This window comes from Cyprinus carpio, chromosome A21 (assembly GCF_018340385.1).
Source record: "Cyprinus carpio isolate SPL01 chromosome A21, ASM1834038v1, whole genome shotgun sequence".
In the NCBI taxonomy this organism is placed as follows: domain Eukaryota; kingdom Metazoa; phylum Chordata; class Actinopteri; order Cypriniformes; family Cyprinidae; genus Cyprinus; species Cyprinus carpio.
The window spans coordinates 5836416-5859526 of record NC_056592.1 but is presented as its reverse complement, the minus strand read 5'-3'; the positions used below and the strand labels follow the sequence as shown (position 1 = coordinate 5859526).

General features: G+C 36.3%; 1 pseudogene; it reads right to left on the bottom strand.

Moving 5' to 3' along the window:
- Window positions 1–23111, bottom strand: part of LOC109065023 — a 43965-nt pseudogene that overhangs the window by 8647 nt on the left and 12207 nt on the right.

Here is a 23111-nt window from a genome sequence, read left to right as displayed (position 1 = left end):
TCCCATCCAAAGTTCACACACACACACACACACACACACACACACACACATTTGTAACCCCTTCACAATTTGTAAACACACACACACACACACACAGCAGTGAACACACACACACACCCCGTGAACACAACACCCGGAGCAGTGGGCAGACATTTTTTGCTACGGGGAGCCCTGGGGGTTCGGTACCTTGTGTGCCTTGCTCAAGGGCACCTCAGTCGTGGTATTGAAGGTGGGAGAGGTGTAATGTGATGTTTATAATCTTTACAGCAGGGGTGCTCAATTCTACTCCTGGAGGCCTGACTTCCTGCAGAGGTTATGTCTAAATGCCTGATCCCAGCAAGTCTAGATTATCAGCACTAAGAATGTGTCACAAGTTTTCAAACACAACAATACATCTACATTAACTATTTGATCCACTTTATCATAACTTTTCAAATATTACAATACATCTATTTTAACAATTTGATACATCTAAATTAAATATTTGATTCTACATTATTTATTTTGTTATCAATAAGTAAATAAATACATATTAATTTAATTTTTGATCCACAATTTTTAATAATAAATACTATATTTTATTTTGTTATTGTTATTTTGTGTTTTTTTATTTATTTTAAAGATTAAAAATAAAACTGATATATAAAATACTAAAATTTTTAATTTTAAAAATAAAACTGATATATAAAATACTAAATTTGTATCAGACCGATAGATTCATATTGATCGCGCACAAAGCAGATTGTCTCTGTCGATAGTTAAGAAGTCTTAGCCTCAAACAGACGTCCTATTGCAGAGATATAAAATAATCATTGGACTAATAATAATAAATATTTTTTATTTTATTAGGAGGCAATATTATAAATCGGCTATCAAATTGCCAAGCTATTTCACAGTTATGTTAGAATGCATTTCACACACATGCTGTGCACAAAGGAGGATTAGAGCCGGGTACTCGTCGGTGATGAAGTCTCCATCCACAAACAGACGTACATCGTCTGCAGATATAAGGTATTTCGTTTAACTTTACTCGAAATATATCTGAACGGCCTGAATATGTGCAATATTTAAACGAGCCCTTACTAAACTGAGTTTAATGTAAACTGTTGTATGTTAGAATGCATCTCATTCTTGTTTCTGTGGCGGTGCATCGGGCTCGTCATGGGGAGCGTGGTCCGGAGCGCTGTGACTGATGTATCCATTCAATTTAACTTTACTCCAAATATATGAACTTACCTGTTTTGATATATTTATTTTTAATACATTTTCGTTTATATCCCCAATATTAGTGTTCAAAAACTGTTGGACAGAAATGAAATCTCTTATTTTTTTCCCGTTTGACTGTGTTTGAAAGAACATTTTAGATATACTCTCCTTGCGCAGATGCAGCAAATTTGTCACAGAAAGTAAACAGTCATTTAGCTCCTTCTTTATTTAAGGTCTAAACGGCCATTTGATAGTGACAGATCTGTGTGTTATAGGAGGACTAGAACTAAAGGGTTCTTTAGCAGGAAAATAGATTTCCAGGCGTAGGATTGAGCTACCCCTGCATTACATCCTTGAACCTGCTTTAGTACATCCTTTAGTGAGTCATAATAAATGTGGACACCCATCGAGACTCATATTAAAGAATGTAAACCACAGGCCACCCAGATGTCACAAAATAGATCCTGCGCCAAAGTGAGTTATCTTCATAGAGCTTAATGGCGCAGCAGAGACAAACAGCACTGGAAAACAACACCAATGCAGTTTCCCAAGCAAAACATCAAGAATTAATGGAGCAGTGCAATCAGATTATGTGCTTATGTTAGACTAACTAGAGCACATTAGTCCTCAAATCTGACACTTCAGATACTGATTACAGCTGATAATACATGGTTTGTGAAGCTTATAGGTTACTTATAAAGACTGATACGTACCACTGGGCCACGGCGTCCCTGTTTGATATGCGACAGGTCCGGTGAAGGTCCCATGGGCCCCATGTTGCCTCTGGGACCAGGCATGCCTGGTGGCCCCATTTGTCCTGGAGGACCAGGGGAACCTTTGGGCCCTGGGCTCCCTGAGAGAGACATAAAAAAGTGACAGGTTTACAGAAGAATGGTATCAGGAAAAGAATTGAGAAAATAAACCGCATATTAAAAAAGCTCACCTGCAGGCCCAGCTGGCCCTGTAGGTCCAGGTAAAAATGGATGTGTCAACATCTTTTCATTGGTCATCTGTTTATTGACCTCTGTGTTGCTTGGCAATACGGCAATCTGAGGAAAGGAGAGTTATACAAAACACACAGATCATCCAGGGTTTCGCTGTTTCTTGCACTATAGGACTGGAAAAGACTGAACATAAACATGACATGCACTAGTTTTTTGGTTCTGAAGCTCGATAGAACCAAAAACGCAAGATTAACAGTCAGTTTTACAAGAATAGTAATCCATAGATGAATAAAAATGTCATTATTTGCTCCTTTTTATGCAGATCCAAACCCAATGTGCTGTTATTTCTTTTCTGTGGTAAGAATCTTCAAGAAAGAATCTTCATGCAGCTCTTAAATAAAATAAAATAATAAAATAAAACAAAAGAAAATATAAGAAATAACGTGACAAATTAAATGAAATCTAATTAAAAAAAATTAAAAAAATGGAAAAAGTTAAATAAAAATGAAAAAATGAATTAAAACAAAAATATAATAAAATTGAATAAAATGACCAAAAAAGAATAAATAAATGGCTTGGGAATAAAGAGCACAAGCTCATAACTTTTTAGAAACACTTGCATAACAACATATCTTGGTCCATCTTGAATCCGTTGGTCTATCTTTTACCCCTTGGCTAACTGGTAGTTGGTCAAACTAGTTCTTAAGACACCATCTTAACATACTGGCTAAGTTTACGCAACTAGCCCCTGATTATTCAGCGACATAACAGTGAGTAAATTTGGTTAAACTATTCCTTTAAGAAAACATATAAGGACGTTACTGTCACCTGATAGCAACTAATCTGACAGGAGGGAATGGCTAAAATATATAATATTACAAGGTAAATAAGAGAATTATAATTTAAACCTAAGTAACGTGAGCACGTTTTATGATCTATGAACTGTAACATCTGCGTACATGCTGTTCACAAAAACAGGAAATCTCTGAATTACTCAACTTGGTGCATGGACTGAGATCACTGCCTGTCTTTTACAAGCATTCTTTGCAGAGTATTTCACTTCAAAGGACTCACTGCAAGTATCCATTACCTTCTAACCTCTGAGCTCTGGACATCAGTACACACACACACACACACACACACACACACACACACACACACACACACACACACACACACACACACAGACCTTTGAGGTCTCGCCACACACAGTAGATACCGCCCTAGGCCTAGTGCATAAATCTGTGTAAGTGTCTGTGTCCAGCCCTTTGCAGGCAATTTAAATCTCATTTGTCATTTTTTCTGGTTTTGATTTGTGTCGGACCGCACATATTTCAATCCTATGTTGCACCGAGTGCCAATATCAACCACTTACAATGCTGCGAGAGATTAGCAGAATTATGGGCCATGAAGAACAGTCCATTTTGAATAAAAGGTCTGCAGTTGAACTAAAACACTACAGTTCTGTTCCAAAACCAAGTAAACCTTGCAGTCAAATGCCTACATAGTAAGCTACCTTCTAAAGCACAATCCTAACAGTTATTAAACCTCATAAATGACTGATTCCGTACCAACGCAATAGTCTTTACATTAAAATAGTACACTGTGAATTTTACTTACATTTTTATTTTGATATTATTAAGTATTGAATTACACACCAACAATTACTGACCACAAAGTGTTTACAATTATTAAAATTTTTATTTAATTATTTAATTTTTTTTATCATCATGGGTTAATTTTAATTGAGTTTTCTGGGACTGCATTCTGGGACTGCATTCTCCAAAAAGGCATCTTAAAAGACAAAAATAATTTCATAGTTACTTTATCATATATCATATCATATCATATCATATCATATCATATCATATCATATCATATCATATCATATTTTAAAAAAAAAAAAAAAAATTATAAATCTAAAAATACATTAATAATAAATAAAACATGAGCAAGCCAATATAACCTTTTCCAAACAAAGCAATAGGCGGGAAATTAAAACAATGGACAGAAATTAAAAATAAAGAAAAAAAAAACATTTGTAACAATCATATCAATGTTTTTCTGTAACCTTCTCAAAGAACCTTAATTCTTGCCTCACTCTCACTAGTTCATCACATTTTTTACTCTAATTTTTTTTCCCTCACAGTCTGCTGGACCACATGCACAAGAGCTATATATCATGCCGTGACCATGAGGGTGCTGAGTGGATTTGCTGACAGTCTTGCTTTGACTGCAGCCCGTCTAAACCGAATCACTGCGTTCAACGTGATTTACTAGCCTGCAGCAAGGACAGACATAAGTCACACCACCAGACTGCTCAGCCGTTCAGCCCGTGTTTTATCACTTTTTATTTTGCCTATAAAGTCACCAACACATCCCTGAAGACTTGTATAACCTAAATCCGACTTGCTTGTGAAACACCGGCAGGTAGGTTCTCGTTGGGTCGGCTCACGTCTATGGATGAGAACATGCATACAAAAGGAAATGTGCTGCTTGTTTTAGCGAATAAACCTTGCAGGTGAAACTGGCAAAGGGCACCTTCTGTTTAAGTTGGAGAACCGTCATCTTCATCTGATGGAAGTCTTCACATGTGGCCGAGCACGTTCCTTCTTTCATGACATTGTCTGATTTCTCAAACAGTGGAGCTGCAAAGAAACAACATGAATGTGGAGCTTAAAGAAGGTTGCTGGACAACACCAAAATGAATCAGCTAAGTGAAAAAGTCAATCCATGATGGCATAGAGTTGAGAGAATTTTTATTAAATTATTAATACACATAACTGATGCAATAAAAAAGTTCACAATTAAAGCATTTCAAACTCATTAAAAATGGACCATGTGTATTAAATTTTTATTTATTTTTATATGGATATTGTGACTTCAAATTTCAACTAATTCAAATGTCAACAATTGTGAAAAAGTAGTACATTTTTATCATACTTTTAAAAAGAGAAATAATATACTTTAAAATAATATACTAATATAGTGCGAGTTGAATGTAATGTTTTCGGACACTTAATTGCATATTATTTAAAATTAAGTTAAAATATCATAGTTTAAATTTATATTAAATGCAATAAGTTAAGAGTGCTTTTTGACCCACTTACTGTATGTAAATAATTTCAATTAATTCCTTATATTGTCTTTGAAATATATGTGCACTTTCAAATTTACTGACAAGCATTTATGGTAAACTAAAATATACTGAAACTTGTGTGTCATGTATTTAAATATATTTGAAATTACACATTGTCAATGAAGTTGCAATTTAGTAGATTTAAAATATTAACTTTAAATGCAATATCAAACAACACAATGTGCTTTAGTATGTGTGTCAACATCAAAATAAGTGTACTTTAAAGTATTTTTATTAAAATGTTTTAACATTTTAACAAAGTGCACTTTTTAAAAGTGTATGGTTTAAGTTAACTTAGGTGTTTTTTTCTTTCATATTATATCTGCAAGTACATTAAAAAAACAAAAACTTCAGACTGGAAATTTAAGTGCACATTCAATACAATTAAGTGCATTTCGAAAGGGGAATCTCAAATATGTGGTGTGTTTAGATGTTGCCTCTGTAGAGTGTTCTAAATCAAAAGCTTATGAGATTCCATTTCAGTTAGTGTACTCAAGGCAGCTCACTAGGTTTCGGAACACAGCTAAAGTTTCCATAAAAATGTGTCATAAACTTACAACAGGGATCTGAAGTCTTGCTCAAGGTCACAATGGAAGCTCATTCCATACACAAATCATCAGAAACGAACTAGCTCCTCATCAGAATGTACTAACTACTGTCATTCCTGTCAAAAGTCTGCTGAGTTATCACAATCTCTTTAAAATTTCTACAGCTTAGTTTGACTCATAGCCGATAACCTCATTTGATCCACACACTGTAATCTCAGTGGTCTGGAATTCCCAGAATTCCTTTTTCATACATCTGGATTGTTGCAAGCCCAACTGCCCTGAAAGGTCATCTTATTTTGCACTCAAATTGACCCAAAAGACAGAAAACTCTGAATGACTGATACACTCCACAAGATAGCCTAAAAGTAGATGAACAGAAGAGTGGAGAGGAAGTAGTGATTGATGCTAATGCTAACCGCTAGCTGGTGTCCCAAGTAATTAATAACCGCGAGGGGTCAGTGAACTTCCTACAGGGAGACAGGAAGTAATGTCTTATAAATGTGTCAAACCAGAAGAGGCTGCAGAATGGGTTTTTTTGTAAATAGTGAGGAGATTATGAGCTAAACCAAGAACTCATATACTGAGAATTCTGGATGCACTTGGCCAAAAACTGAAACAGTATGCTAATGCAAAGCAAGTTGAACAAGTATACTACATAGAAATTTATTGTCTGCACGTTATTTGAGTGAACTTTGCTTTTCTGGTGAGCATGAGAGGTGCATGATTGTAAAGTGTGTACACAAAGAGCTATATAAATCCCTCATTCATTCACATGGGTTGTGAGCAACTTAACAGAATGCACATTCATAGAGGGGACATGACTGCCAAGTCGATTCATTACCTTTTATATGTTAACAATGATTTCTCTGGATCTCGCTACAGCAATTAAACTTTGAAAGTCTGAAAGAGGCGTTAATGCACAGTTTCAGGTTGTGAACAGCTTTGTAGGTCCACAAAAGTCTGGGAAACTCCAAACTACAGTAGAAAAGAAGAAAGACCAAAAGAAAGCGAGCAGGCTAAAGTAAAAAAACAAAGAGTGTTGCTGAGAAAGACAAACAAAGATCCTAGAGAGTACACTCACCTCGCTCGCCCTTGGTGCATGTTTTCCCATCATCCTCTAGGTAGAAGCCTTTCTTGCACTCACACCGGTAGCTGCCAGGGGTGTTCACACAGATCTGTGAGCACACCGTCTCGTTATTGTTGGCACATTCATCAATGTCTAACGCAAGAACAGAGAGTGAAAGTGTGAGGGACGGAAAGTTGGCAAAGTGCAAAAGACGCGATGTTGGTTCCTGGGGCGGTATGGAGCGCTTCTGTCAGATCAGCCTGAGAAACAATATTTGACTCCCATCAAATCCACTTAACACTTTAGCAGTCTATGAGGTCAGACCCTTTAAGAAACACTCATGCTGTTATCAAAGAGGCATTTAGAAATCAACCCTGTGAATTAAAAACAACCCATAGAGGGCGCTAACATATCCACACTTTTAAATATTCCTGATACTTCAAACAAGTCCAATTTAATGTTAACATTCTTTTTAAAAAAACAAAAACATTTTTACAAAAAAGTTTCCATGGTAACCGAAGTTTCAGGAAAACTAAATTGAAGTAGTTTATAAATAATTAATAAAAGTAAATTTAAGATTTTAATTATATTCATAATTATATATTTAAATAAACTTTAATTTTATGAACTATAATTTTACAGCAGAAAAAAATAAAAATAAGTAAATGTACATTTTGAGCATCACAATAAATAAATAAATAAATAAAAAATTGCATATGCAATTATACTGGAGACCAAAAGGAAATGGTCAGTCACTTTTTCTTGTATTTGAATAATGCTTTCACACCTGTGCTGCACATTTTGTTGTGTGAAAACTGATTTCTTTTTTGCACATTTTTTTCAGTAATGCCAAACCCTGGGTACCACGGTAATACTTTGCAGTCATATCTGTATTCAATATACTCAAATAAGTTCACTTTTCTCACTATCGAAATAAGAGCAAAATATTACCCAGGCAGTATGGTTTCTCACGGTTTCTATGTCGTTCCCGGTCATAGCGATATCCAGAATAACAGGTGCACACCACACGGCCAAAATGATCGGTACACTGCTGTTCACATGGGGCGCCGGCGCACACATCATAGTCTGCGTATACAAACACACCCACAAACAAACAAATATCAACACAGCAAGAGAGGAAAGCACAAGACTACAAAAACCAAAAGCTTTAAAGCTTTAAATCAAAACCCATAATATAACTGTCCATTCTGAAAATCATATGCAAATGTGCTACTTTAAAAGTCTTTTCCCTTCAGAATTTTATTATAATAGTGAAAACAAAACCAAAAAGAGCTCTGGGAAACCATTACTGCCAGTTCCAGCCCAGCAATTCTCGCAGCTTTTCCTTATTCCATGATTTATCCGAGAAGAGCCAAACCATATTAGGCACAGCATGGAACGCTGTATGAGTCAGGGAAATATGTGTCCATTCTTTATGTGCTTCTCATCAGCGGAGAGAGGGCAGGTAAGGACACCAGAGAACACAAACAGCATAGAAACAGAAAAAAGGCTTTAAAAACAAGCTGTAGACAGTCTCAAAGAGTTCAAGGGACCACTTTACACCCTCTCAATGTGGCATGGCGAACTGCAAAACACAGACAATTTAGTTGCCCATTTTTATTTGACAGTTACGAGTAAAAACTTGTTAGTGGTTTGAAACCCTCAACCAAAGATCGAAAAGTGTATTACTGTATTCATAAGCTAATATACAGGCCTGTTCCCACTATAAAAATACACACAAGATAATCAAGCTATCGTTACTGGTGGGGAAACTCTGCCAAGCTGTTTAAGGTGTGCTGGAAATGTTAAAACAACATTATAAGCTCCAGCTGAGTGGTTTCCAAAAGGAATGATTTTGTTTAGAACGCTAATGGGAGATGAGGGAAAACACGTCCAGAAATATCAGAGCAAATTCAACCCAGAGGAGTCTAATCTGGGTAAGGAGAGAGAGAGAGAGAGAGAGTGAGGGAAAGAGCTCTTACCTTCTGGAATACACTGTCCCAGTACAAACTTAAAACCTTCACAGCATTTCTTTCTGAAAGAGAGACGAAGTGAAAGAAATACATATAATATTTTCTTTAAAAATGTAATTAAGTCTCACCCTTGAAAGGTTGTCATGGATGGTTGCCAGGATGTTGCTACACTACCATTAAAAAAATTGGGGTCAGTAAGATTAATAAATAAATAAATATATTTATTCAGCGAGGACACATTAAATTGATCAAAAGGGACTGAACAGACATTTATGATGTTACAAAATGATGTTTCTATTTTAGATAAACATAATTCTTTTAAACTTTATATCAAAGAATCCTGATAAAAAGACTGTTTTCAACATTGATAATAATAAGAAATGTTTCTTGAGCTCCAAATCAGCATTTTAGAAAGATTTCTGAGGAATCATGTGACACAGAAGACTGGAGTAATGGCAGCTGAAAATTCAGCTTTGCATCACAGGAGTAAATTACATTTTAAAATATATGCTATTTTAATTGTTATAACTGTTTTATTGTATTTTTTAAACCAATGAATGCAGCCTTTGTGAAAAAAATCTTACCAGCAGCAGTGCAGGAATTTTGCACAGTTACATATTGGCATGTTTTTTTTTTCTTTTTTTAATCTTTTTTTAATCTATTTTTTTTTTCACCCGTTTCATCACCTCCAAGAAAATCACAAGTGCTTATAAAAGTATTAAAGCAAATCTATCTCCAACAAGCTTCATGTTTTGAGGAATCATTCTTATCTGTAGCACAAACAGACTGAGATGAGTCATGTACAGAAGTTTAATACTCAGGATTTTGGGTTTGTTCAAACCCCCAACTGAACGGATGAGCAGTAATAATAGTGATACTTGCCTAAGAAACTCAGAAGAAAAGACAGAACAGTGACCTCAATCCAGCCTGAAACAAACTCTCATGAATTATTAATGTGACTCTTCTGTTTTTGTGATTTTCCCTAATTGTATTTAATTTGAAATCCAAGTCCACAATATGAGACAAAGTGTTTTTTTCTGAACAGTGATTGAAAACTCACCTCCAAGATAAGACAATAATATTCCCCCGAATCTTTCCCACTGTAAGTGGTCATTGTGGAGATGTTACTCTTTTGGAATGACAAGTGAACAACTCACAAGAACTAACAGAAATGATTCATTTCAACACTATGCTATAATGATTCCCAAATGTTTCAATGCTCAAAAAAAAAAAGAAAAACTAAAAATACAAAAGGGGGGGAATTTGGATATTAAGTAATGGTGATATCCTTTTCAACAGTATTACTCACATTTTGTGGAACTGTTTAGTCTTGTCTGCCAGAGTAAGCTCTGTTGTTCTATTCTGGAAGCAAAATGATCAACAATGCTTAAATTGTGCATATTAAAAAGGATATCAACATGTTAAACAATTCAATGCATTGGTTTAAAAGATAATAAGAACATAAACAGCTAATATATTTCCACACAATCACTTTTACAGCCACAGACAAACTAGGGGTCTGAGCTGGGCTAGGCGGGCTGGTTGGTTTGAATCATGGGAGCTGTTTAGGTGGTCTGATTCACACAGGTAAACCTTATTGGTTTGTTTCAAGTTTGAGATTAAAATACCAAGAACTACAATCACTTACAAATCTCTCTCACACACAAAAACCTAAAACCAACACACAGTAAACCCTCCCAATGTTAAGGGGCACTATCTATATCTTGATATCCTGAAAAAAATTATAAATACACATAATAAAAGACTTCAACTACATAAACCATATGAAATTCCTTTACAGAAATGACACCGCGAGATGTAAATATTCACAATTTTGAATAATGAGTGAAGAAATCACTGATAATTAAAAAAAAAAATAATGAGCCACAGCATGGCATTGAACCTAATAGACTTGACTACATTAGCTTGTTTTCAGACAGACTTGCAGTCTTTCCACTCCACACCATTTTTTTTTCTGCTGTATGTTGCCCAGAACTAATGTGTGTCTATGGAGTTTCCTCCAAAATAAAGAATTTTCAAAATAAAGAATAACACCTTTTCTAGACTCTAAATGAAGGATTCAAAAGTATTTTAAAAGTCTGATTCCATATCAATACATTTTCAAGAATTGTAATGTCATAGGAGAACCTTTTGAAGTTATGATGCGATAGAATTAGAACTATGATGAGATAAGAGAACCCTTGAATCTTCTTATGACGGCATAGGAAAACCTTTATAAGGTAGCCCTACTATGATTCCATAAAAAACCTTTAACCTTTTAATGGTTGTTTATCTATGTGCTAAAGCTTCAAAGAACAATAAATACATGTATAAATAACCTTTCTTTGCGCTAAAGAAGTTTCATTTTTACTCCCTTACATAAGAACCTAAATGTAACAAATTACTTTTTTGAACAAACAAACAAAAAAACAACTCAATTACAAGCACTCAATTAAACAAATAAAATAATTTTTGTAGCATAATGCGAAGAAAGAAGTGAATAAGAGAGCTCAGGGTAGAAAAACTCAATAATGCTTCTTGCATATTTCACTTAAAACAAAGGTAAAAATCTCTAGTAAACTCAACATATCTCAACCATGTCTCAAACTGTGCTCAGGATAGTCAAGTCTGTAATTAAAAATGAAAGCACTTCAACAAACACATACAGCAGGATAGTAAGGATGCAGGTTTTTATACACTGAGATGCAAAAGAGAACATCTCTGTTTTTCTGGTATGCTGACACCAAAGCCACCCTGATCCTCCACAAACACACAAACTCTGATATGTCCCTATCTTAACAAACACGCAAAACTCAGAGAGAAGAACAGCCAGAACTGACCCTGGACCTGTGTCTGCTAGGGTAAGCATTCCAAAAATATTTTTAAAGCTTTGTTTATTGACTCTCAGTGCTGTTTACACTCAGGTTTCCATCCATCTGGTGCTTTCACAAATGTTCATACTTTGAGGACTTGACTTTTCATTCAACATAAACCCCAAACTTTGAAATCTTCCATGAGTTCATTTTTGTAATTATTACAATACAATTATTAGAATTAGCTTTTTTATATTGTAAACATCTTTATATAACCTCAAAATAAAGGGTAATTTAGCTTTATATTGGATGTGATGCAGTATAAAGCATGCAAATATCCAGGAATTTTAGGAACTAAATCTGCACTGCATGAAAGTATTTATTAATATGTGCATCATTAACATGAAAAACTATACAGGCTTAAATGGATAGGAGAACATGAAATCCAGCTGGACCAAATCCCATAATGACCTAAACAGAGCCAGAAATGTTCAAACACGGAATCAACCTATACTGTATACATCACACAATTCAAAATGTAAATATACAAAACTTCACAAGAGCTGTAATATTTTGTCTTGAGCAACCCCAGATGTTCTGTGCTGAGATCTTATATAGACTATGGCTACTTACACCGATTCATATTATATGTGTGACACAGCACTGGTTTAATCTCAGAAGCTTGAAAACACAAAACTAATCATGAGTCTGTGCTTGGTAAGTGTTCAACCTGTCTCTTTCTAAATAAAATGCACTCTACATGCAAATTACAAAATCAGTGGAAAAAAGCAAGACATTTTTTCTAAAGATAAGGTCAATGGCACTAACATTTAAAATGAAACACATATTAATGTGAAGGCTTTGAATCACTCCCCATTTTGGCGCGTCTGTCAGTGTGGTTAAACCCTGACAGACTCATGGAGGCCAGAATCAGTTTTCCTGATGACCATTTCTCATGCAGGACCTCTGAGAGACACTCCAGTCTTCATGAATGCAGACACAAAATAGTGGAGGTTTAGAGCAATTTTTAGAGCTAATTATCTTTTTGGTCTGGAAGGAAATTTTGACCATTGAAAGTTACAATATGTTTTCACAGTACATCAAACTTGTTCAAAATATCAAGGACAATTTAACTTCTCATGATATGAAACATTAAAGGGTTCCTCCTAATAAACTTAAAACAAAAATACTAAACTAATATCCAATTCCTCCTTGGAAATCCACCAAAAAGATAAAGAAACCTAATTCATTTGCGCATTGAACCTGATGAACTGGAAGTGAAACAATATTTCAACTTAATAATTCAATTTACTTTGAATATTTTGTAATATCTTCTGTCAAACAAATGTTTTCATCCAGTAGATTAATATTCCAGAATTCCATGCAACTGCAGACCGTTACATCATTTACTATTAAAAATCCTCTTGGGGCCAGATTGCAATGATAAGATCACATTGAATAGCAGAAGAGGATGTTGGGCACTGTTGTGCGGCCCGATTGCTCTGATGGTGTGCATGTCTCAGGAGGGTTGGATCCAGATGTGAACCCAGCCTCGGGAGGTTTAAAACGGGATGAAATGGATTAGTTCAGGTTGAGTCACTCAGAAACAACCAGACTTCCTTGTTATGTAAGAGAGAAAAACAGAAAGTGATGGAATTTTTATGCCGTGACACATGAATCAATACAGTGTAATCAGTGACTGGAAGAGATGTCTTATCATATTTATTCAATATCACTTATTGATAATTCATTTAGAAAAGTCATCTTGAGCCCTTTTTACTCACTTTAGCACCTGATTTCGACTCCTAAGAGTGTTTCAGTCCTCATAGAGCAGGTGTATTTGCTTGCAGATGAAAAGGAAAGGTTTAGTTATTCTGGCGCGTTAAAAGAGCTTTAAACATGAGCTGGGAGCGTTTGTGTTTGATAGATGGTTTTTTTGGTGGCTATTTGTGTGAGCTGTGTGATTTAGGTGTGATGTTTAAGTAAAATGTAGGTGCATTAACAGTTGGATTAATTCTGAGACACATTCAGCTTTTACTTGACTTGTCAGCCGTTATTAGTGGGTACAGTAGCACCTGAGCTTTCCTAATGTTGTGTTTATTTAATTTCCCACGCTGATGGGTATCCAGTTACCAGGAGAAAATCAGGTCTGGATTAGCGTGACCTCAGCCCCACTCGCTGGGCTCTGAGAGATCTCTAATTACCTTATAAACAAAGTGAGCACAGACCTGCAGTAACCACAGACACAGACAGTGCACATGGAGGCAATAACATTACATTCAGGCGACACTGAGAAATTTACCATGGAATGCATGGTACCATAGAAAGTCTATGACCAACATCAGTTCAATTCAAATCAAATACTATTTGAAATTTAAGGTTCAAAATAAAGGTTCCAAAAACAAAAGTGATTATGAGGTTCTTATGATGCCATTTAAAAACCATTTTAATGTCCTATGATGTCATAAGAGAACTTAAATATTCTATGATGTTATGACAATTTCTCTGATATTAAATTCTGAACGAATGCTCTGAATTCAAAACTAATTTCATTCAAATTCAAACACAACTCTCTCTACAAAGAATTGTGCCTTGCACAATTAAAATTTAATTGTTAAAAGAGCTCTGTGATTAATGTTAAATCAAGAACATTAAAATCAACATGAAGCAGCATACACAAGCCATTTTAATTTCATAATGCAACATTTCCAATAACAACAGCATCACTAAAAAGAATGAATTAAAAGGTAGGAGTAAGAAAAAAACTAACAATAGAAAAAAAGATAGAGTACATGAAAGAACAAACAAAAGGTAGATAGACACAGAACAACAAAACAAACAATAGATAGATAGATAGATAGATAGATAGATAGATAGATAGATAGATAGATAGATAGATAGATAGATAGATAGATAGATAGATAGATAGATAGATAGATAGATAGATAGATAGATAGATAGATAGATAGATAGATAGATAGATAGATAGATAAGGCAATAAATAGAACGAATGAATGAACAACAGATAGAATGGTAGACAGAACGATGGACAGACCGACAGGACAGTACAGTGGGGAAAATATTTATTTGATCCCCTGGTGATTTTGTAAGTTTGCCCACTTATAAAAATAAATAAATAAAAAATTAAAAAAACCGAAGGGTCTGTAATTTTTATGGTAGGTTTATTTTAATGTATAGAGACAGAATACTAACCAAAAAATCCAGAAAAAAACACATTATATAAAGATAGAATTTGATTTGCACTTCAGTGAGTGAAATACTTTAAGTATTTGATCCCCAAGCAAAACATGACTTGGTATAGTGCAAAAACCCTTGTTGGCAAGCACAGATGTAAGATGTTTTTTGTAGTTGGTCACCAGGTTTGCACACATCTCAGGAGGGATTTTGGTCCACTTCTCTTAGAGATCCTCTCTAAATCCTTAAGGTTTCTTGGCTGTTGTTTAGCAACTCGAAGTTTCAGTTCCTTCCACAGATTTTCTATAGGATAGAGGTCTGGAGACTGGCTAGGCTACTCCATGACCTAATGTGCTCCTTTAATCCTTGAAGACTCATCCATGACCCATCTTCAGTGTTCTGGATGAGGGAAGGAGGTTCTCGTCCAAGAATTTTCCATTTGTCCCTCAATGCGGTGAAGTCATCCTGTACCCTTAGCAGAAAAACAGCCCCAAAGGATAATGTTTCTGCCTCCGTGCTTGACGTTTCCGCCTCCGTGCTTGACTGTAGGGATAGTGTTCTTGGGGTCATAGTCAGCATTTCTCTCCCTCCGAACACGGCGAGTCGAGTTAATGCCAAAGAGCTCAATTTTGGTCTCATCTGACCACAGCACTTTCTCCCAAGCCTTCTCTGAATCATTTAGATGTTTGGCAAACTTTTAATGGGCCTGTACATGTGCCTTCTTGAGCAGGGGGACCTTGCGGGCGCTGCAGGATTTCAGTCCATTGTGGCGTAGGGTGTTACCAATGATTTGCTTGGTGACTGTTGTCCCAACTGCCTTAAGATCATTAACAAGCTCCTGCCGTGTAGTTCTGGGCTGATCCCTGACCTTTCTCATTATTATCCTTACCCCATGAGGCGAGATCTTGCACGGAGCTCCAGACCAAGGCCGATTGATGGTTATTTTGTATTTCTTCCATTTCCAAACAATCGCACTAACAGTTGTCTCCTTCTCAACAAGCTTGTTGCTGATGGTCTTGTAGCCCATTCCAGCCTTGTGCAGGTCTACAATCTTGTCTCTGACATCCTTTGACTGCTCTTTGGTCTTGCCCCTGTCCCTGGTGGTGGTAGAGGTTGGAATGGAAGATGTGTAGACAGGTGCCTTTTATACACCTAACGAGCTGACATTAGGAGTAACTTAAAGTGAGAGAGCTAATCTGTGTTCCACATGGGCAAATAATCATTCCGTGGGAGCCAGAATTTTTCGCTCTGTATTCTGTCTCTATCCATTAAAAATAAACTTACCATAAAAATTACAGACCCTTTATTTCTTTGTAAGTGGGCAAACTTGCAAAATCAGCAGGGGATCAAATAAACATTTTCCCCACTGTAGATAGAACAAACAACAGCACAATAGAACAACAGATAGATATAATGATACAACAAACAAACGATAGATAGAACAAACAGTATAGATAGAAAGAATGATAAAATGAATGATAGATGGACAGCTAGAACGATAGAAAGAATGGGTGAACAATAGATAGAATAATGGACAGAACAAACAATAGAATCAATTGATCGATAGAACTCGTTGAAATACACTACACAACTTTGCACAGATTTTTGTTGCAGTTTACAATTTGGAGGAGTCAACACTAGTTGCTGAAATTTAGAGCCAGTCTGTGGGTTTTAGACAGTCAGAGTTTACAGATTTTACATAAAATCATGTAATATATTATAGGCAGCGAAGTCCGTAAGTGTGTGATCTGCTGTCGGTTAGTGTATGATGATAATTTTTCTCAGCAACCATTTACAAAGTCGACAAGTATGATGTCTAGCGCTTGGAAAATCTGTTCAGATTTTATAAGTAGCTAGTGTATTCCAGCCTGACAAGGAAAGTTATTTCAAAGAGTGAATCGTGCACAGTAAGTCCAGGAATGTGTATTAAAAAATTAATTGGGAGCATTTCATGATGACTTTAAGATTAGCATTCCACTTGAACTTGATACCCTGTATTTAATATTCACAGATACATTTTCCAGACTGTCTAGCCAAGCACAACACAAAGAGTCATCAACAATCACAGCTGGAAATCACAGGCTAACAAATGCAAAACAAAAAATGTCAATTTCCTTTATAATTAACATCCACATAATTGGCCAGGAGCCTAAGCCATTAGCAGCTGTGTAAAGAGAGCGGTCGTATTATTTCATGGATTTGCAGTGGGCTTTTTTCTCCCCTTTTCTGAGCAAAAACCTGTACAGCTGGAAACTGTAAATTACACAGACCTCCATTAATGTTTGGTGATATATAATGAGTGTATAACTCCACACAGGCTTTGTGTATGTGTGTGGCTGTTTGAAGTTTCAGTATTACACATTTAAGGGTCTTATTAGAGCCTAGATCTCGTTGCATCTTATACTGCATGTCAGTAAACACCCTTTGCTCGAATTGGTCCTCTGAAAACTGATTTGATCTTGCTTTTGTGCCAAGTGTGTGTATGTGTGTTCAGGGAGGTCTAATTGTTTTGCTTGTGCTCTGACGCAGAAGCCCACTTCAACTTCTCTGCTTTTATGCTTATAAGAATCTTGATAATGTGGTACAGATCAAGAGCCTGAAACACATACAGACACAAACTCTACATTCCTCCACACTGGCCCCAGATGTGGCCAGTTTTTCTTTTCATTTTTCTTGTCTTCTCTCTGTGTGCACTGTAACACCACCAACAGGTCTTTTATGAGTCGGTGTGCCTCCAGTAACCCACTCGACTGATTTTTTCCCTTGCGCTTTAACATTCACATTAAATCACAGAAGTGCTGGTGCTCGTTTAGGTGTAACTGCTTGGAATGGGGCCTGACAGAACCAGCCTGCCAACGCAAAGATCTGCCTGTCAACATTTCAGACACAATGAGGTGATGAGAAACTGAAATTAATTCAGATTGATGCTGTAATGGGCATTTAGTTTGTCTGGAAACCTATGCTGGCATGGGCACCATGTAATCCATGGGCGTTTCACAGTTAAAGTTCACATTCAGCTCACAACTGTAAAACTTTAAATGTAATGACTATTATAAAAACTGAATGTCAATTTTAATGTTATATGAGAGGAGACGGGTGATAAAATTAAAATAGTAACACTTAAAGCCTTTATGTGTAATGCATAACAAAGATATTAATAATGCACACTGTAGTACATTATATCTTTTCATTAATAATCTTAACCAAAGTTAAAATGCATTATAATATTTGAAGGTTTGTTTGTCACGTTTTAATGATTAATACCTTGTAAAAGTGTAACAATTAACATCTAAGTATTATAATTTTTTATAACAGTTATTCATGAGATCATGCAATGCATTATGCTATAAGGCAGGGGTCTCCAACCCTGTTCCTGGAAAGCTACCACCCTGCAGATTTCAGCTCCAACCCCGAATAAACACACCTGAACCAGCTAATTAAGATTATATCACATCTCATAATTTGAACAGCTAACCAACCAAATTTTAAAGAAGAGAAATATTAATATTTCAACTCGTATATTGGCCACATCTAGGATGGAAATCAATTCTTTTAAGAAACTCAAGTCCAAGAAAATCCCTGAGCAAGACTGGCAAGCTGGAAAAGTTTCAGAAAAACTCAGATATTTGAGAAATATAATCTATGTGTTGAGTTGTTGCTTTGGCAAATCTTCCTTCTTTGTCGCTCTGCCTCTTGCTCTCCCTCTATTGTTTTCACATCACTCCTATTTGCAATCAACAGCTCGAGAGAGGAGATGGCCAACTTTAGAACAGAAATCACTTACGGACAGCCAAATGTCATTCTGTGGAAGCATGCGCTGACTGGATCTGTCTACAAAAATCTGGTTTAAAAAAATGCCTTGTTGGTTTTGTCTATCCAATGTTTACTTTACGATATGTGATCAGAAACTGCTTCATAGTCAAGAACTGGAAGCAAACACATGGGATCAGCATGGGGAATTATTTGGAAGCTGTGCAGCATACAGTCTATGAAAAATATGAAACAGTGATCAAGCGCTACTATTTCAACAATCATCCAGAGTTTTATTTACAACATGATACCTCACATTACAGCTATTTTCTTGAAGGCTGTATTAAACCCCTGAGCATACGATGTTGCAATATTTAGGAATCACCATAATTTTCAAAAACAGCAGTTTGACATCCAGTAAAGTCCGCTGCGGTTCTCAGTGTCCTTCAGATATCAACACCTGGGGTCCACAAATAATCTCAAACCCTATGTGTTATAATAAAGCAAATGTTAGGGTGATCTGCTCACTTAATGTAACTCACTTTATGTAATCTATAGCAACACTGTGGCAAGTTATGTCAAAACACGCACTTGGGGGGCAGTTGTGGCCTAATCGCTAAAGAATCGGACTTGTAACCCGAAGGTTGTGGGTTTGAGTTTCAGGTCCGGCAGGAATTGTCTGTGGGGGGAGTGAATAACCAGCGCTCTCTTCCACCCTCAATACCACAACTGAGGTGAGATCCTTGAGCAAGGCATCGAACCCCCAACTGCTCCCCACGCGCCACAGCAATACGGCTGCCCACTGCTCTGGGTGTGTGTTCACGGTGTGTGTGTGTGTGTGTGTGTTCACTACTGTGTGCACTAAGGATGGGTTAAAATGCAGAGCACAAATTCCGAGTGGGTCACCATACTTGGAGAAATGATTCTTAGTATAGTGGTTAAATACAGAGCACAGATTTTTGTTATAGTTGACATTGATTGGGGGGTTGTCAAATTGTTTTTAATTGTTATATGGTTACTCAAGTGAGCAGTAAGAACGAAAGGACTAACCAGAAAGTTCAAGAGAGGAGAACGGCTGTTGGAAAATACTAGTGTTATGTCTCCAAAACACTTTACCTTCTGGGAATACAGCTACAGGAAGGCATAAATTACAAAGAAAAGTTACCTCTGAAAAGTGCTCAAAAATAAAACATTTCATAGGGCCCTAAACATGTAATTTTTGTTAATCTTTTAATAAATTGATGTGAAAATGTGTGTGTTTCATGATTGTAATTAATTAGACATACTTTTTGATAAATAAAATTTAATTGAACTATTATAAAGCAGTCAAGAAAAATTTAAACAGAAAAAAACTGAATCCAGAAAAATTAAAACTGAAAAAACGGAATTTGGAAAAAAAATAAAACTGAATTTTGGAAAAAATAAAACAGATTTCATAGGGCCCTATGAATGTTTGAAAACATGAATGTTTGTGTAGTATACATCAAATCTGTGTGAATGGTTTGCTTAATTCAATAATGTCCACTTTTCACATAGTTCCGCATTCCCAACTAAAGCGTTGTCAGAGGTTTAGAAAATATTTAATCAGTCGCCAAGCAGTCAAATCACAACACTTTTCACAGTGTAAATGTGCAGATGGTCTGACACATTGACAGACATTTCCGCCAATAACACAACATTCACAAAACATCACTGAAAAGCAAAAAAGAAAACAGCTTTCTATAATCATTTTGGACCCAAATGACGAGGCGACCTGCTGCAGAATATTTAGGCCTATTTCATTATCGTGTGAGGTCCATCACATCTAAAATTCCCAACCTGAGACGCAAATGTGAAAGTTTCAGATTTTGTTGATGCACATGCTCACTGACATTACAAATTGCCAAATTCTTTGTTGTCCTGACAACAGTCGGACGGTTCTAGAAAAGACCCCCCAAAACCCATGTGGTTATGGTTAGATGCAGTTCTGTCTCCTTTTGCCAGTAATCACATGTGGAACAATCTCTATCCTCATCTCCATCTCTCTCTCTCTCACACTCAGTAACCAGTTTCTCTATCTGCACCATCTAAATATCTCACAATATCCCTTTTGAGCCTGTAAGCGATAAGGTTAATTAAACCAAACAAGAAAAAGATGTGCATCATCTCAGATATACAAACACAAAGCCCTGAACAACCAAGAAGTCAGTCTGAAATCTGCAACGTCTGGCTTCAATATACAGCAGGCGGAGGAAGTCAAGGTATCTTTAGAAGCGTGTTAAGGAGGACTGGCACTGAATTTAACCGGTGTGATGTCTCTCACCCTGACAACCCCGGAAATAACAGAGAACATGCCTGTCCATAAGTTCATAACTCGAACCATACTACACCACTGGCCTTGGGCCAGATCAACAATGAAGAAAGGGCTTTGACTACTGGAACCCTCAACAGACGGACTATTTGCACAGTAACAGGAGTTTTTTCCAGGGAAATGTCAAGTGCATAGACTGACCACTTGGGCTGCTTCATAAACAGTGACACGTTTACTGCCGAAGGACTTGAATGAATTATGGGATAAATGAATGAACATGTCCCTAGTTTCTGAAAAATCGATCCTGGAGGTACTGACCTCTGGCAAGAGGTTTACAAAAACACCAAATCAGGACAAAGTTGTTGCTTGGAAACAAATGATTCAGTTAAGTGGAAAATATATTATATATGTCAACAAGGCGATTTTAACGATAGCCGCAGTTAAAGTATTTTCAGACAAAGAGGTTTTTTCTTTCACATCCAATTTGTTGGAGAGTCAAGGGCTTATGGGATATCAGATGTCCAAGTTTTTCCCTGCGATTTAGCAAGAAAACAGAGCGGGTACAATTTGCATTTCTTGAACTGAAAGCAGCGTGTCTAAGTGACTTTAAGATTTATGTATGACCATCCATTTGACTGACAAAAAATATGTTAAAATTCAGCAGCAGACAAGACTATTATAATGGTACAATGTCAAAATGTGCTAAAAAAAAAGAGGTCTGGCATTCAAATGCTTGAATATCCAGCTGACTTAAAAATGACTGGTACTGTAGCACTTAAACAGTCCAGAACATTTCCTCTTACAAGTTAAAATCCTATAGGTATGATAAATTATCATCTCTTCTCCTAATGGGAGAATAAATTAAGGGTTAAAATGACCACAAATTGTGTCTAAAGCAAGACAGCAAAACAGAAACGAAATGCTCTGCCAGTAAAATATACGTTGAAAATCCCAAAACAGGCAAACGGTTAACCACCTAAAGGAGGGAAAGACCCAGACTGTGGTTTTGCTGAACCATGTATAATTTCCTATGCAAACCTTAACCCACATAAACAGTTTCTTGACAACTCTTGACTGCTTCACTTCATTATCCACTACACATCAGTCATGCAGTTTAACACATTTAAATGTCTTTCCATAAAAATGAAGAATTAAAATAAGCAATTAGCCATGCCGGGAATTTATAGCATGGGTGGGAAAAATCTTTAAATCTGATTTCTTTAAAGCAATATTGAGTTTTAAAAGGTGCAAAATAAATAAAACTACTGCTACTACTAAAATGATGCTACTACTTTTTTAGTATATAAAACAAGAAACATTGGAAAAAAAATACTTTTTCAGTCTATCTACTTAAAAAATGTCATGCTTATTCTTTGCAATTATTTGTGAAATTTACGCTTATTTGCAAACTTTCAGTTAGAATTTTTAGAATTTATAAAGAAAGGTCAGTTCCACAACAATATGGTGGAAAATTAATAAAACCATCCTAACAGCAAAATTATTCACAGAATTTTTACAGCGCAAGTTTAAAATTTTAATGCTTCTAATTCAAGTATGGAAACCACTTTTGTACATACAGAGTATACACACAGGGGTCATGTTGATGCAAAATGTAGTGCCGCTCATGTATTCCCCCTTTAGATAATCATTAATTTAGGCCCATGGTAGTAATTCCATTTAAACACACTTACAAGGATAAAGGCATGGGGTGCACACACACACACACACACACATACACACACACGCACACACACACACACACACATACACACACACACACAACACACCTTGTTGGCACAATACAAAGCCCTACACATCATCAACCTGTGTCTCGACCATCCTGCTTTAATTCAGGCCAAAGCTAACATCTGTTTCTCTTTAGGAAGCCAAATCCTCAGTAGTCTGCATTCAAACTACTGGCACCTATTCAACAACGAATAACCCCCCTGAAACCATGGCAGGGGCAAATTAATATTGTCAAAATTAAGCTTAAGTGTGTGGCAAAGACAGAGTGACAACACCATTTTTCATGCAGTTGGAAAGAGCTAAGAGTTTGTCAGTACTGCAGGGACTGAAACAGTTAGAGCGCAGGCTATTTTCAGTGATGATTCTCACATGGGGGTCTGTTGTCCTAACAAGGTAAAATAGGACATGAGTCATGGTGAAAAGGTTAATACACGTGCTCTT